Raw genomic sequence first — 17968 nt, forward strand, 5'->3', positions numbered from 1 at the left:
CACAAGACCTTGTGATATTCTAACGCTTATCACCTTCTCCACAACCTAAATGCTATTGAGTGTTTTAGTTATACCTTTTATTTAGTCATACAACTTACACATTAACTTATTGTTTTGTTTAGTCAAATTATACTTAGGTTTAGCCAGTATTTACTAATATCTAGAATTCTTTCTCCTGCAGTGAATATTTTAGATTTTTCTCAGTGAAGATTTGTTGGTGGTACTCAATTTTTATTTATCTAAAACAAAAGTATTTTGCCTTGATTATTGAAAGATATTTTTGGTTTTCTTTGAATGTCTACACTGATAGCACTTTTTCTTTTAGCACACTGCATACTTTATATCTGTTTTTTGTCTTTTATTACTATCATTGAGATGTTTGCCATCTGTCTGATTACCATTGCTTTAGAAATTTTTTTTCCTTGTTGCTTTTTAAATTTTTTTTTATTTTTTATTATATTATGTTAGTCACCATACAGTACATCATTAGTTTTTGATGTAGTGTTCCAAGATTCATTGTCTATGTATAATACCCAGTGCTCCATGCAATCTGTGCCCTCTTTAATACCCACCACCTGGCCAACCCATCTCCCCACCCTCCTCCTCTCTAAAACCCTCAGTTCCTAGTTGTTTTTAAGATCATCTCTCTGCTTTAGGCATTCTACAGGTTTATTAGAATATGTCTAGGTGTGAATTTCCTTTTATTTAATCTTCTTGGGACTTTTTAGACTTCCTGGTTCTGAGGGTTGGACTCTTTCAATAAACATTTCTAGAAAATTCTCAGTAACTTTTCCTTCAGGTAAGCCTCTTCCCATTTTGTCTTTTGTCTCTTTCTGGAACTCTAGACCACCTCACCGTATCTTTATGTATTTTAACCTATCTTGCATATCTTGTGTCTCTGTTATAGCCTGGGTAATTGAATGAGATCTATTTTCCATTTCACTAATTTACTACTCAGCTGTGTCAAATCTGTTTAATATATCAAGTGAGTATTTTTATTGAGGTGAAATTCACATAAGATAAAATTAGCCATCTAGAAGTACACAATTCTGTGGCTTTTAGTACATTCACAATGTTTTATAATGCCCACTTCTATCTTGTTTCATCAGAACATTTCACCAATCCCACAGAAAACCCTGTCCCTATTAACTGGTCCCTCCTCATTGCCCCCACCTCCCAGGAACCATCAATATGCTTTCAGTCTCTATAGCGCTAACTATTCTGGATATTCCATACAAATAACATCATACAACATGTGACCTTTTGTGTGTGGTTTCTTCTGTAACAATCTCTTTGAGATTTATCCATGTGGTAGCATATCTCAATACTTCATTCCTTTTGATAACTGAGTAATATTCCACAGTGTGTATCATGGTTTTTTTATCCTTTCATACATTGATGGGCATTAAGGTGATTTCCAGGTTTGGGCTGCTCTTAGCCCCACTTTTCAGATGGGAAAACTGAGACACAGAGAGGTGAGTGACTTGCCTGAAGTCACACATTTGATGAAGTGGAGAGCTGGGATTCAGTTCCAAGCAGTCTATCTTTAGCATCTTTCTTTTCAAATACCCCCTCATTTGATAAATAGTTAGTGAGAAGACATTGTATTCCAAGCACCATAATGTTTCTTCCACCTCTGCAGGCAAAGCTAACTATTTCCTTCTCTGTTTTCCCAAGGTATCGCTTATTTGAGATCAACTTCCCCATGAAACTTAAATATTCCTAGGCACTAACTCTCCATTGACCAGACCTCTAGTTTTGGCTTTATCAAACTTGAGCAAGATAAAGGAATGAAGAGTGTAAACTGAGACTTGTACTTAAAATAATCCGACTCTTTTCTTTTTCCTCATAATGACACCATGAGGCAAATATTACTGTTTTGGAATGGAATGTCAACACTAATAACCAAGAGAGACTAAAAACCAATAAAATGGAAGAAGATTACGAGAGTACCAGAAGAATAAACATTGTTAAAATGTCTATACTACCTAGAGCCATCTATACTTTCAATGTCATCTTGATAAAAATTCCACTGGCATTTTTCAAAGAGCTGGAGCAAACAATCTTAAAATTTGTATGGAACCAGAAGAGACCCTGAATTGCTAAGGGAATGTTGAAAAAGAAAAACAAAATGGGGGGCATCACGTTGCCTGATTTCAAGCTTTACTACAAAGCTGTGATCACCAAGACAGCATGGTACTGACAGACACATAGACCAGTGGAACAGAGTAGAGATCCCAGATATGGACTCTAAACTCTATGGTCAACTAATCTTCAACAAAGCAGGAAAAAATTATACAGTGGAAAAAAAGACATTCTTCTCAATAAATTGTGCTGGGAAAAGTGGACAGCTATGTGTAGAAGAATGAAACTCGACCATTCTCTTATACCATACACAAAGATAAACTAGAAATGGATAAAAGAACTCAACATGAGGCAAGAATCTATCAAAATCCTAGAGGAGAACATAGGCAGTAACCTCTTCAACATTGGCCACAGCAACTTCTTTCAAGATATGTCTCCAAATGCAAAGGAAACAAAAGCAAAAATGAACTTTTGGGACTTCATCAAGATCAAAAGCTTCTGCACAGCAAAGGAAACAATCAAGAAAACAAAGAGGCAACTCACAGAATGGCAGAAGATATTCGCAAATGACACTACAGACAAAGGACTGATATCCAGATCTGTAAAGAACTTCTCAAACTCAACACACACAAAACAGATAATCATGTCAAAAACTGGGCAGAAGACATGAACAGACAATTCTCCAAAAAGACATACAAATGGCTAACAGACACATGAAAAAATGTTCATTATCATTAGCCATCAGGGAGATACAAATCAAACCCACATTGAGATTCCACCTTTCACCAGTTAGAATGGCCAAAATTAACAAGACAGTAAACAACAGGTGATGGAGAGGATGTGGAGAAAGGGGAACCCTCTTATATTGTTGGTGGGAATGCAAGTTGGTGCAGCCACTTTGGAAAACACTGTGGGAATTCCTTAAGAAATTAAGAATAGGGGCACCTGGGTGGCTCAGTGGGTTAAGCCTCTGCCTTTGGCTCAGGTCATGATCTCCAGGTCCTGGGATAGAGCCCCGCATTGGGCTCTCTGCTCAGCAGGGAGCCTGCTTCCCTTCCCCCTCTGCCTGCCTCTCTGTCTACTTGTGATCTCTCTCTGGCAAATAAATATATATATATATATATATTTTTAAAGAAAGAAATGAAGACTAGAGCTACCCTATGACCCTGCAATTGCACTACTGGGTATTTACCTTAAAGATACGGATGTAGTGAAAAGAAGGGCCATATGTATCCCAATGTTCACAGCAGCAATGGCCACAGTTGCCAAACTGTGGAAAGAACCAAGATGCCCTTCAGCAGATGAATGGATAAAGAAGATGTGGTCCATACATACAATGGAGTATTATGCCTCCATCAGAAAGGATGAATACCCAACTTTTGTATCAACATGGATGGGACTGGAATAGGTTATGCTGAGTGAAATAAGTCAAGCATACAGAGTCAAGTATCATATGGCTTCACTTACATGTGGAGCATAAGGAATAACATGGAGGACATGGGGAGATGGAGAGGAGAAGTGAGTTGGGGGAAATTGGAGGGGAAGACAAACCATGAAAGACTGTAGACTCTGAGAAACAAATTGAGGGTTTTGGAGGAGAGGGGCGTGGGGGATTGGGTGAGCCTGGTGGTGGGTATTATGGAGGGAACATATTGCATGGAGCACTGGGTGTGGTGCATAAGCAATGAATTCTGGAACACTGAAAAGAAATAAAATAAAATGGAAAAAAAGAGTAATGTTCAACATCATACCTCATCAAGGAAATGCAAATTTTTTTAAAAAGTGAGATACTACTATAAATCTATTAGAATGGCCAATATCCAAAGCACTGATAAAACCAAATACTATAGGATGTGGAGCAATAGGAACTCTCATTGCTGGTGGGGATGAAAAATGGTACAGCCACTTTGGAAGACAGTTTGGCAGTTTCTTACAAAACTTACCATATGATACAGCAATTGTGCTTTTTGGTATATAGTCAATGTGATGAAAGCTTATATCCACACAAAAACCTACACATGGATGTTTGTTGCAGCTTAATTCACATTCGCCAACATTTGGAAGCAATCAAAATGTCCTTCAGCAGATGAATGGATAAACTGTGAAATACTCAGACAATGAAATATTATTCAGCATGAAAAAAAAAAGAGCTATTAAGCTATGAAAAGATATGGAAGAATCGTAAATATATTACTAAGTGAAAAAAGCTATTTGGAAAAGGGTACATACTGTGATTCCAACTACATGACATTCTGGAAAAGAAACTATGGAGACAGTAAAAAGATCAGTGGTTGCCAGGGGTTGAGGGGGTGGGAAGGAGGGATGAATAGGCAGGGCATGGAGTATTTTTAGGGCAATGAAAGTATTTTGTATGACACTATACTGGTTGGTACATGTCATTATATATTCTTCCAAACCCACTAAATATACAACATCAAGAGTGAACTCTAATGTAAACTATAAATGTGGAATAATAATGATGTGTCAGTGTGGGTTCATCAATTGTGACAAATGTACCACTCTGGTGGGAGATGTTGATGGGGGGAGGCTATGCCTAGGTGGGATTTGAGGGTCTATAGGAACTCTACACATTCTGCTCAATTTTGTGGAAACTGAACCTAAAATTGCCTTGAAAATAGTCCTTTTTAAAAAAAGATTTTATTTATTTATTTGAGAGAGAGAAAGAGAGAGTGAGCAAGGCTGTAAGAGTAGGCATGAGTAGGGAAGAGGGGCAGAGGGAGCGAGAGAAGCAGACTCTCTACTGAACAGGGAGCCTGATGTGGGGCTCGATCCCAGGACCCTAAGATCATGACCTGAGCCAAAGGCAGACGCTTAACCAACTGAGCCACCTAGGTGCCCCTAAACTATCTCTCTCTCTCTTTCTTTTTTTATTTTTTAACTACAAGAATCAATCTCCTAAGAAAGCTTCTGCATGAAAGAACAGAGATTACACTGGGAGAGACTAAGCAGAGAGACTCCTGAGCAGACTCCGAGAGCACTTCTGGGTATGCTCAGGGATTTGAACGTGATAGATCTGGTGTTTTGCCAAATGAACAACACATATAAATGAATAAAAGTAGGTAAGAATTATTAACCTCAGCTTGTAGCTTAAAAAAAAAAGTAAGACCTTGGGCACCTGGGTGGCTCAGTGGGTTAAAGCCTTTGCCTTCAGTTCAGGTCATGATCCCAGGGTCCTGGGATCGAGCCCCATTCGGGCTCTCTGCTCAGCAGGGAGCGTGCTTCTCTCTCTCTCTTGCTCTGTCTACTTGTGATCTCTGTCAAATAAATAAATAAAATCTTAAAAAAAAAAAAAGTAAGACCTAGAAAGGCCATAAAAAAACCATAAAACCTTTCCGTGGTCAACATCTAACAAGAAGCAGCTCAGAAATTCAAACCCCCGTGTGCTTCACTTGGCACCCTACACTCACTTTTGGACCTGACTGCCCACCCAGAGGAAATGCACGGGAAAGTGGGAAAGGTTCACTTGACAAACCCTTCTCAAATTGTTTCTGGAATACTGGCATAATTGAGGAAGAGCTGGCAAAAATCAGTCAAGAAAGATTAAGGCAGTTGAGGGAAATTGGAGGGGGAGATGAACCATGAGAGACTATGGACTCTGAAAAACAATCTGAGGGTTCTGAAGGTGCAGGGGGTGGGAGGTTGGGTGAGCCTGGTGGTGGGTATTATGGAGGGCACATACTGCATGGAGCACTGGGTGTGGTGCATAAACAATGAATTCTGTTACATTGAAAAGAAATAAAAGAAAAAAAAAGACACAGAAATGGTCAGATAAAAAAAAAGAAAGATTAAAGCAATTGAAACAATAGTTATCTTTTAAAATTGTGAAAGTTGGTCATATTTTGGGTCCATAATATTTAATTTAAAAATTAAGAATATAAAAAAGAATGTAATATATAAAAATTATCATATAATAATATCAGAACGAAGTTATCATTTTCCAGTTCCCTCCTAACCAGGTAGAAGACATAGATGTCCACCAACAAGGGAATGGCTAAATAATGGTGTGTGTGTGTGTGTGTGTGTGTGTATTTTTGAATAATATGCAGCTATATAAAAGGACAAAAGAACTCTCTGCATACTGACCTGGACAGTTTTCCATAAAATAAATATAGCTGAATGAAAAGCAGCATGGTAGCATGAGCCTAATGGAATTTCATATGTTTAAAACAAAATTACATAAACTTTTGTCTTCCAATTTATCTTCTTTCTCCTCAAGCCAGAATACATGATGCCCAGGAACTAGGACCATTTCTTCCACATAGTAGGTGCTCAATAAACATTTGGTAAAAGACTGAAGATATAGTGCCAATTCAAAACAGTAAAAATATTAATATGAAATAGTAATAACCAAAAAGGAGAAGAAAGTAACATTTGTGGGCCCCTACTCTATTTCCAGCACTTAGTTAAATATTGCTTTATACTTGTTATTCTACTTAACACTCACAAAATCCCCTATGAGACTGAGAAAATTAAGACTTGGAGAAATTAAATAATTTACTCAAGGTAAATTACATTTAGCCTGGGATTCAAAAGGAGGCCTTCTTCAACCCACAGCTCCTGAGCACATTTTCAGGTGTGATCAGTGATAAAAATCCAAAGCCTTCTCAGTGGTATCGTATCTATTATCTTGATATGGTGTCTATTTAATGAACTTACTTATAAACAGCAAAAATGAAGGGCAAAACCTGGCATTTCATCCATAGCTCCTAAGGAATCTATCCTGTAAATTCAAAGAAGGAAAAGTTTTTCTTGACTAAGCTTGCACGAAGCACTGTAATTGGTGTTTCCACCTCAGTCCTCCCAAACACAATGGTGGACAGGTCTTCTCCCCCTTTCGAGAGAGAGGGAAACTGAGGCTCTGAAAGTTTAAGCCACCCATCCCCCAAAGTCACATCCATGTGAAACGCTCAAGGTGAGACGCCCCAGATGTGTCTGACTCCAGAATTCTGGCTCTTCCCAAATTCCTCACTCTCTTTCCCATCACAGGGTCAAGGTAGGTTCAGGATTCAAGGACACGGCCCTCCTAAAAGCTGGGCCTCCTCTCAGAGGCTCAGATCTGGCGAGGTGAAGACTCAAGGAGAGGGCTGGGTGTCTAAGCTTCGGCTGGGTCATTTTTGGTTAGTAGGCCTTGAAGACCGAGCGTTTCAGAAAATCCAAACCCTAGATGATGGCAGACAGAGAAGCCCCACTGCAGAGTAAGCTTCATCTTCTCTGCCCTCAGACGATAGGACCCATCATTAAATAGCTGTCAGTTTCCTCCAGATCACTGTATTATGTATGGGTTGCAAGGCTACCAATTAGTTTGAGCAAGTGCTAAAAATAAATAAATGATGAGGAGCCTTCCATTTTCATCCAAGATAATAAGGGCCCGCATTTGGGGCGATGGGGTGGAGTGGAGTGGGGGAGTCTGAGGAAACATTACAGACCATGGATAGCCCTTGAACTCCATTCAGTAGAACCAATGGTCGGTTCTGTGGCTTGTTTACAAATGGGCCAGTTGCCCCAGCCCGGTCCCCAGACTTGGGTCTGAGGCCGAGGCCTGGAGAGAGGCAGTTATGCAGTGCTCATGATTTTATTCTTAAGAAAGAACCTCTTATACAACCAATTTGTTGTGCAATCGAGCAGTTGGTGGTTCACGGAAGCTGGCTCGTACCTTTAGATAAGAAGTTGAATTATTCCAGGGGACGTTTGGAGCCAGGCAGTCTGGGAGACAGTGAGGAGTAAACCGGGCCTCCCACACAGGACATGGTATTTTCGCTAAGAAGTTCCCTATATGTGAGCCACAGGAGCCCCCCATTTCCTGAGCATCTGTATTTGGTGAGCACTGGAAACCTCTTGCTTTCCCACTGAAGGCCCCTTGCTTCCTCTTGGTTAAGGTCAAAAACATGACCCAGTTGCAACAGAGGCACAAAACAGCAGTTTGGTGTGAGGCGGGAGACAAGGTGGCAAGAAGTCTCCATAATCGAAATGACCTCAGAGAGTCACAAGAACATTAACGAAGTGCTTCGAGATTACATGCACATACATGTGCCCATTCACACATGCACACGCACATGCACGTACACTCATACTTGGCACAATAGCTGCTGGTGCAGGTGTGAGTTGGAAGAGGGAAGGAGGGGAGATCCGAACACATCATACAGAGAAGCCTAATGATCTATACATCTTTTTGCAAAAAAAAAAAAAAGTTGGAACAAATCCTAAAAATACTACATTAGAATTTTTATTTCCTTACAGGCTTGCTTCTCAGTCATAACAGGATGTGGGTAGCTGGCAGTGGTCCGTCTTCCACCGTTCCACGTCCTCACGGGGAACATACCTGGATCGTGGGTCTCCCCAAGGGTGCAGTAGAGGAGGCTGACATCTGATCAGGCCTTTTTCAAAATCAAATATAGTGACCATAGAATGATGTTTTCTCCCACAATCTCCTCACCTTTATTATATTCCATTTGCAAATCCAGGGGGTGCTTGTGGCAGAGCAAATGCCTTCTATGTTTGTACATTTTGATTAAAAGGAGGTAAGACTATGCCATAAGATCCTATGCCCAAGGGATCCTAGTGACATGATGGACACTCTAATCTCCATATTTGTGGTCCCAACCTACCCTGGATAATAAAAGTGTTAGACTATCCTGATTTAAACTTTCTCTCCATTCAGAATTGGGTGTTCCTGTCTATAGAACCCCAGCCCTCCCCAAATAAAAACTTTTCAAGATCAAGGAAAGGCCACGAGGGCAACTCTGTTCTGACACCTGCCTCCATGAGGAGAGAGGCCTTAGGAACCTGGGCTGAGGAGAGGAGCTCCTTTTCTGCAACACCACTCCTGGTGGGTCCTGGCTGCTGCCACACCTTGGTCACTTCCCCTAGGTCTTTGGAGAAACAAAGAGCAGAGACTGATGATTAGCACTCAGGGAGAAGAGCAAAGCCAAAGGATATAAAAGAGTGCAGTGCAGGTGGGAACAGTAGAGAATGGAGGGGGGGCTTTAAGAGAAATGGGAGGTGCCCTGGTGCCTAGGAATGAAGCCACATAAGGCAGAAATAAGACTCAGACAATCGGGGCACCTGGGTGGCTCAGTGGGTTTAGCTTCTGCCTTCAGCACAGGTCATGATCTCAGGGTCCAGGGATCGAGCCCCACATCGGACTCTCTGCTCAGCAGGGAGCCTGCTTCTCCCTCTCTCTCTGCCTGCTGCTCTGCCTACTTGTGATCTCTCTCCCTCTGTCAAATAAATAAATAAAATCTTTAATTAAAAAAAAAAAAAGACTCAGACAATCATCACAAGCATGCTCTCCCCAGGACCTCAGTTTGCTGAGGAAGATATACAAACCCAGGGCAAGAACATCAGTGGCCCAGACAATGGCAGACCATTCATTATCTTCATATGGGAAGTTTCCAGTCTTTTTGTGGGGAGGAAGATGAGAGGAAGTGGAACCGTCTAGAAACAACAAAGTGAGAAGACTGAGTTGTTAAAGGGGGATGTTTAGGAAGTTCATGTCCAGGAAAGTCTGCCTTGGTCCCCAGGGCTTTGGAGTGCAGCAGGCATCTGGGGGGGATGGGAAGAGAGACCAAGTTTGGGCTCAGCGTGGGGCCTGGTGAAGGGTCTCAAACCAGCCAGGTGTCCCCCTGAAGCCTGTTACACGGGTTTCCAGTGCAAAACGAGCATCTTTCTAGCAACTTCTCTTCATTTCCCAACTTCAGCAAACAATCTGTCTCGAGACCTGCTTTCCAGCACATATATGATATAATCTGTCATGAAGTCCCCTAGTGTTTTCAAGAGCTTACTGCACACCTAGAATTGGACAAGGCAATTTGGAGGCTCTAAAACAAGCGGAGAAGATAATCAATGGCCTCGAGTTGATTAGTCTACTTGTTTCATAAGAGACCAGGAACCCCGGAGAGAGGAACTAAGGCAGTACAAATACATGATATAATTATTCCAAATATAATAGGAGTTTAGAAAACGGGAAGAGCTGGCATACCATCCACCACTTACTGATGGCGATGAGGTCCTGGTATGAACCATGCTCAATGCTTTATATTATGTATTAGTACTTTTACTTTCCCCAACAGCCTAGTTCTATTGTTGCACCCATTTTACAGATAGGAAATTGAGGCTTAAAGAGGTTAGGTCCGTTTTCCAAGGTCTCAACACAAGAAAGCATCTGAGGGGAGATTTAAAACTGACCTAGCTGACTTGAAGTACGATATCTTCATCACAGTCCCGCATCTACACTCCATGCAGGAGAAGAAAAAATAGGTAGGAGGGGAAAACCTGCCCCAGCTAGGTGTTCTTCCCTTTTATCAGGAAGGCAGTAGCTCTCCCGGAAGCCTCACCTAGTAGGAGTGCCCATCGGTGAAACTAGGTCATCCACCCACAGATGTCGAGCAGATATCTTACAACCCCCCAAATAATTGGAAATCTTTTTTAGTAAGTAAGGAAGGGAGAATGGGTACTTAGTAGTCGACCAGCAGCTTTGGCCACACCAGGCACCACCTTAGCTATGTGATGGCAGGATGCTGATGTGAGGTGCTAGGGTCTGGACTACGATGCTGGAAGTAAGAATTAGAAGAAAATAATAAAAATATCTCAGAAATAATTTTAAGACAATAACTCACTTGGAGGTAGATTGGACAGAGCTCCTGAAAATGAGGGATGAATGAAAGATGATGCCAGGGAGAATGAGGATGCAGCAAACAGTGCATGGGACTGAAGATGCCCGAGGTTTCAGACACATTGAGCTGGAAGTGATGGGAGGATGCATATCCAAGTGGATCTGCCCTCTGAGTAGGTGTTAATCACAAATCCTGGGGGCAAAGAGTTAGTCAGGACCTGAGGTGTCGCCTCAGAATGATGCTGGAGTGATGGTGGGTCTCTCAAAGCAGAGAGCATAATGGAAGGAAAACAGGATCCAAAGAGCTTTGGGGAGCAACCCCCACCCCCACCCCAGACATGGGGAAGGAAGTGCACTGACAAAGTGCGCAAAAAACTTTGCTAAGGGCTCCGAGGAGATTCCGGAAAGCGAACTTTTACCGAAGCCTGGCTTATAGTAAGTTTCAAGCAGGAGGTTAACTGTCAAGTGCAGCTGAGGAGTTAAAGAGGAAGAGAACTAAGGAAGGCCTGTGATTTGGCAAAAGGAGATAATTATTATCTGGAGGCAGCAGAGTGGAGAAGAATGAGGGGAATAGAAGCCAGATAGTTGCTGTTCTCAGCTGTGGCCCAGAGTGGCTTAAAGAAGTACATTTGAATCTCCAATGCTTTAATTATGTTCCCTATTAATAATACATATATATTATATAATTATGCACAATATAGTATGTGTTAATTATATACTATATTATTATAAGTATACAATTATAATAACATATAATAAATAAATATATATTTATAATAAAATATATAATAAATGTATAATAAAATAGAATGTAATTATATGACTGTTATTTACATATATAAATTTATTAAGTTACATTATTTTACTTATATTAATTTCAATAGATATTATTTGTATTATTAGAGAAATATGTTATTATACATTGTATACTTGAATCATAATATATTATGTAAATGTATTATTTTATGACACTATTATCCTTTAAAATCTTGCTATTCTTACATGGTAGGGATGTTGGCAATATTTTAATAAAACTGAATATTAATTAATTAGTTTATTGCCATTCCCTGACCATAGCAGAAAACTTGTATTTTCCGTGATAACATGGATCAGATAACAGGCAGATGGATATGAAATACTTTTACACTCCATGTTTTTATTTTATCCACAGTCCATTTATGTTAAAAATCATCCCCCCTTCCTGTCTCTGAAGAGCATTCCCACACTCTCTACACCCCACCTCAAAAGCCTGGCACTGGGGCGCCTGGGTAGCTCAGTGGGTTAAAGCTTCTGCCTTTGCTCAGATCATGATCTCAGGGTCCTGGGATCAAGCCCCACATCAGGCTCTCTGCTTGGCAGGGAGCCTGCTTCCCTTCCTCTCTCTGCCTGCCTCTCTGCCTACTTGTGATCTCTTTCTGTCAAATAAATAAATAAAACCTTAAAAAAAAAAAATGCCCTGCGCTCCCTAAGTCCAGTTGTCTTTGAAGTCTTTGAAGTGTCTATGGGAGAAACTGGAGTATTTGAGACCAAAAAGTGCACGTAGGTCATCTGAGTGCCAAGTCTCCATCACCACCTCTTGAGACTAAAGACTATTTTAAAGTGTAATGTTTTTCTCCCTTTCTATGAAAGAAGCACCATCCTGAGCTGTTGATGCTTCAAGGACAAGAGCCTAGCCAGGGTGGCAGCCAACTGTGGTCCATGATTTGTGGGGATGTGGATCATTCACAGGTTTTTAACTGAATTCCATTCAAATAACTTTCCTGTAAGATAAAAACACTGAGTGTTTACATTGGGTGTAAACACACACACACACACACACACACACACACACTACACACACAAGCATTCTGACTTCTATTTCAAGTGGTTCATAGACTGTTCCCCACCAGCCCGGCTAAAGTCTATCTGTGGATCTCAGGTTAAGAAAAACTGACCACAGCTAGTTTGACAACTCTTCTCTTTTTTTTTTTTTTAAAGATTTTTTTTTTTTAATTTGACAGAAATCACAAGTAGGCAGACAGGCAGGCAGAGAGAGAAGGGGAAGCAGGCTCTCTGCTTAGCAGATAGCCCAATGTGGGGCTCGATCCCAGGACCCTGGATCATGACCTGAGCCAAAGGCAGAGGCTTAACCCACTGAGCCACCCAGGTGCCCCTGACAACTATTTTCTTAAAGATAGTTTCCAAAGAAAAAAGAAAAAAGAAAAGAAAGAAACCCTAGAAATTGGCTGACTGTTTGGTTTTGTTTTTAGTGAAATCCTTGACATCGGATCACTTTTTTATGATTATCTGTCCTACAATTTGAACAGAGCCTGCCATGTTCTGGAAATTAAGGTTTCTGGTTAGTCAAGACTTTGCTACTTCTTATTTATATATTTTTCGATAACTGTATCTCGGAGGTACACAAAGAGTAACCCACAGGGCAGAGCCAGTAGTTTCTCAGGGAGATGATGCAAAAGAGGCCACCAACAGTCAACCATCTAGAAAATCTCCAGTCATCACCAATGGGAGTGCAGGTCGACTGATTAGAGGACCAAGCAGCACCTGGTGAGGAGGTGAGGCCGTGAAGTGAGCTCAGTTTGTGTTTGGCATATTTCAGAAAATAAAGAGGATGAAGAAGACATGAAGTGACAACATAAGATAATGCAGAGTCTTCTGGTCAATTAGTCCTTAGGCTGAGTCCCTGTACCCTTACATCCTACAATGCCTTCCCACATCAACCAGAGATGTCATTCACCGGCCCCAAAGCTTCCAATTGAGAAGGTGTCTTCCGGTGACCTTAATCATGGTGCAAGAACCTACACTAGCCTCTTTGACTGCCAGTCATCCTCAACTCTGGCTGCACATTGCAACCACAGAAGGATCTTAGAAGAAAAAACATTCCCCTCCCCAGATTAATAGAAACAAAATTTCTGTAGGTGGGTCCCAGACATCTGGATTTTTCCAGTCATCCGGTGATTCTGTCACACAGTCATGGTGACCGAACCAAGCTGAACTCCTCAGCTGTGCTGAATGACAATCACACACTAGTTGTTTGGAGATGCGGAAGGAGTCCTGCCCATTGTCTATGACATCACTCATCGTACCTCTGCATTTCAGTGATCCTGGAGTGTGTTCTAGTTTCTACTTTTGTTAAGTTATGGAAAACAAGTTTTGTGTGTGTGTGTGTGCAGAATACATATACATCTATGTATTTGAGGGAAAATACACCAAAATATTAAGGGTATTCGTTTTGGAGTAGTAAGATAATAGATCATTTTTATCTCTTCGTGTGTATGTTCCATTTTATATAGGGATGTTTTACTGAATGTTGCACTTTCTATAGGGACTGTGTATTTCTAAGCACAAGTTAATTAAGTAAATTAATTACTTAATATTATAAAATATTATAAAATCTCTAAAATTAATATTATAGATACTCCTTCATTTATAGTGCAGTACAGTCCAATAAGCCCATCATAAATTGAAAATAGTGTAAGTCCAAAATGCTTTTTTTTTTTTTAAAGATTTTACTTATTTGAGAGAATGAGAGAGAGAGAGAGAAAACGAGAAGGGGAGGGTCAGAGGGAGAAGCAGACTTCTGCTGAGCAAAAAGCCTGATGTAGGGCTCGATCCCAGGACTCCAGGATCATGACCTGAGCCGAAGGCAATTGCTTAACCAATTGAGCCATCCAGGTGCCCTGAGTCCAAAATGCATTTAACAGACCTCACCTACAGAACATCATAGCTTAAACACACTCCAAACATTACTTTAGCCTACAGTGGGGCAAAATCTAAGACAGAGCCCATTTTACAAAGAAGCATTGACTATCTCATGCAATGTACTGACTACCAGCGTTTGCATGGGAGCACACTGGTTGCAGCCATATGGTTGTTTACCTTCGTGATCGAGTGGTTGCCCCCAGTCAGCATCAGAAGAGTATGCTACCTTGTGGCTAGCCTGGGAAAAGGTCACAATTCAAGATTCCAGGTGTGGTTTCTGTGTGTCTCTCTTTCATACCAGTGTGAAGTGGAAAAATTGTAAATTGAGCCATTATAAGTCGGGAACTGTCTGTATTTTGGGGAAAAAAAAATCCAGGAATAATTTTTAACAATGTGCAGGGGGTCCCAGAATCTGGTTCTATTCTAGGGAGAGCCCGTTGCTAGAAACAAATTCTTGAGGCCAAATCAGGTGGACTTTTGGCTGAAATGGGGAAAAGCAAAGAAGGAAATAAAAGAGAACAGAGGGACAAACCTGAAAAAAAAAAAAAAAAAAAAAGGAAATGCTAACAGAAATCCTAAACAGTCCAGAACAGGAGGGAAGGGGATTGACAAAGGAGGAAGACGAGAGCTTTAAAGACCAACTCTTAAAAACATGGTGGGGGGTTCTCAAGGACAAAAACTTCTCTTAGTGTGATGGTTTTTGAACCAGAAGTCAGTGGATGGTACTGATATGTTTGGAATCCCAAACTGAACACTGAACACGGAAAGTGAATTAATCTAAATCCTCAAAAAGAATAGCCCATTTATTTCAATGCTTCCCTTAACCCAAACCAAGCTGATGGAAAATAAAGTTCAGCAATGCTGAGAGGATTTGTTAAAGCCAAAGTGGAGAGAATATTAGATATCAGGAGAGGTGTTTAGCGAGTATATGGAGCATGAATTATGGGCAGAGAGGGGGATTTAAGAAAATCAGATGGCCATTATTTTACTCTTTAATTACCCCCATGGTATTGGGCCTATGATTGGTTTGAGTAAAAATTTTTCAATCTAAAATACAGAAGCAACAAGAAAAGCTACCGCTGACAGCTTTATCCTTTGAAGTTTAAATCTAAGCCGTCAACAATCCGCAATCAGCACCCTGTCCAATGGCTGATTCCTTTTTCCAAGCCTTGTCCTTTTGACTCAAGTGGCACAAACACGACTTTTAACCCAGTTAGAGCGGCTCTCTCGATGGCATTTTCTGTCCTTGCACAGAGGGAACATTTGCTGAAAGCTGACACTTCACCTCCCGGAAGGCGGAACGACGTTTGTGGCTCTCGGGCACCCTTGTCTCTTGAGACTCTCTCCCTTGTCACAGAGTTGTCATGAACTGTCCCCTGCTGACGTTTGAGCTGCCAACCTCTGGATCAGCAGAGACCAGAGTAAATTGGAGGTAAGGAGCTCTCCTTGGCTTTTCTGGCTATCTCAGAGGAAGAAAAATGGCTTAGTGCCCAATTAAGAATTCCTCCGTAGGAGACCCTTTCCCTGCCCTGCCTCCCTGAAAGCCCACCCTTTCACTCAGGGCTGTGGGCTCCCAGCTCCCTCTCAACACCCAGTTGTTGTCCTAACAACTCCCTGTGTAAACAAACAGATGGACAAAAGGGTAAGATTTTTTTTTCTAACTCAGTACTTTGTAAAATGCATTTTGGGGGAAAACCAAATTATTCCTACTATTATTTTCTTTTCCTAACCTAGTCTAATATGGGGTTACCTCACTGATGGTCACATTTTAATATAGAAATGAGTTGTGAGCAGATTCTGTTTATGATCTTCTGTGGATATGACAGAAATCCCAGGTTGCAGGACTGGAAAGGACTTTGAACGTTAGCTGGTTTGACCTCCCCTCAGCTGCTTAAACCCCTTTAACATTTTCCCAACGGTCTGATGATCGAGCCTCGATTTAAACATCTTCATTAATGGCAAGCTTGTTATATTCCTGTATGATCCGGTTCTGGGCAGCTGTGGGTGCTTGAAAATCCCTCCTCCCCAGTGTCTCCACATCTTGGGTACTTACCTCCCCTGACCGCCTCCTGACATTACCACGCTTGCCTTGTAATTGTTCATTACTTTCCTGGGCTCCATACCTTCTCTCCCCGCAGACTCTCCGAGGACATGTTTCTCTTCGACATTGTATCCTCAGCGTACAGCACAGCAACTTACCAGGCAATCAGGGACTATCTGTTGAATGACTTAAGAAATGAATACCACGCACAAGCCAGCATCCTTGAGCTCACCAGGTAAGGCTGGAGGAGAGTGTTAATGACAGCTGCTTAAACTGTGCACAGCAAATGTGTGAACAGTTGCTAAGTGCCTCCTGCTTCTGGAGCCTCTGTGTTCTCACCTATACAAAAGAGCACTGGACTCCACTCTTGCCACCAGGGGCAGTACCAAGCCTTCCTCGGCGGTTATAGAAATATGTGGGGGCTTCTTTGGCTGTCACAGGGTTTTTCAACTGGGTACTACTGGTGGGGACCAGAGATTCAACATGCTCTGCAACATGGGGGACAGTCTAGCACAGTGAAGAATTGCTCACCACCAGCCTCATCCCTACAAAATATCAAAGTGCCCCATTGAGAACCACTGTGGATTGAATACAGGCTGGCACCAGGCCAGAGGACTGGGATTCTAGTCTGCCACCAGCTAGCTGTGTGACCATGAGCATCCTGAGTCACCTCTCTGTGCATCAACTTCCTCATTAGTCACATGGAGATAAAGGTAATTGCCTGGTGTTTTTACTTTCCATCGTAAAATCAAATAATCGTGGTGAACACCTGCAAATAATGTAGGAGGGCCATACACAGAAGGCCTCACTGCTGTTCCAAGAGAAGAAAGCACTTGGGTCAACATTTCTAAAAGTAGGAGGGATTATCCACCGAGGGGAGAGCTACCAGGAAGCAGCATCTGTTAGGGCTGCGACTCTACACTGACCCTGACCTCATGGGCATTTCACGAGCAACGCTGTGATGGGAAGGAGAGAAGGTGGAGGCACACCAATTGGAAGAGGCATTATGTGGAAGGGGCATTCTCCGCCCCTGCCTGGAATTGTCTTCTTCTGGACTTCTGCTGGCTAACTTCTCCTGCAATCACCTTTTAAAGCTGGAAATCAGGTCACAATCCTCTCCTGGCTTATAGCCCCCAAAGGCTTCCCATTGCACTGAGGATACTGCTCGCCATGGCTCACAAGGCAATGACAGAGATGGTTCTCTCTGACCTCATCTCAGACCAGCCTCCAGCCATGCTGGCTTTTAGCAGTTTCCTTAAGCTTTGTTTTATTTTGTTTATGATTAGACCCAGCTACCTCTTTCCTTAGAGCCTTTACCATTTCCTCTGCCTTAGGCACTAACTCTGGATCTTTGCCTGGTTTGTCTCCATCCCACTAGTCTGGTCTTGACTCAATGTTTCCTCCTCTGGGACACTGACCTAAAATAGTCTCCTCCAGCTCCATGCCCCTCACCCCCCATCACTCTCTATTTCCTTCTTAGCATTTACATGGCTGCCTCAACTCTTTATATA

The sequence above is a fragment of the Lontra canadensis genome, unplaced genomic scaffold (genome assembly GCF_010015895.1).
Source record: "Lontra canadensis isolate GAN:19392208 unplaced genomic scaffold, GSC_riverotter_1.0 scaffold1, whole genome shotgun sequence".
Classification (NCBI taxonomy): domain Eukaryota; kingdom Metazoa; phylum Chordata; class Mammalia; order Carnivora; family Mustelidae; genus Lontra; species Lontra canadensis.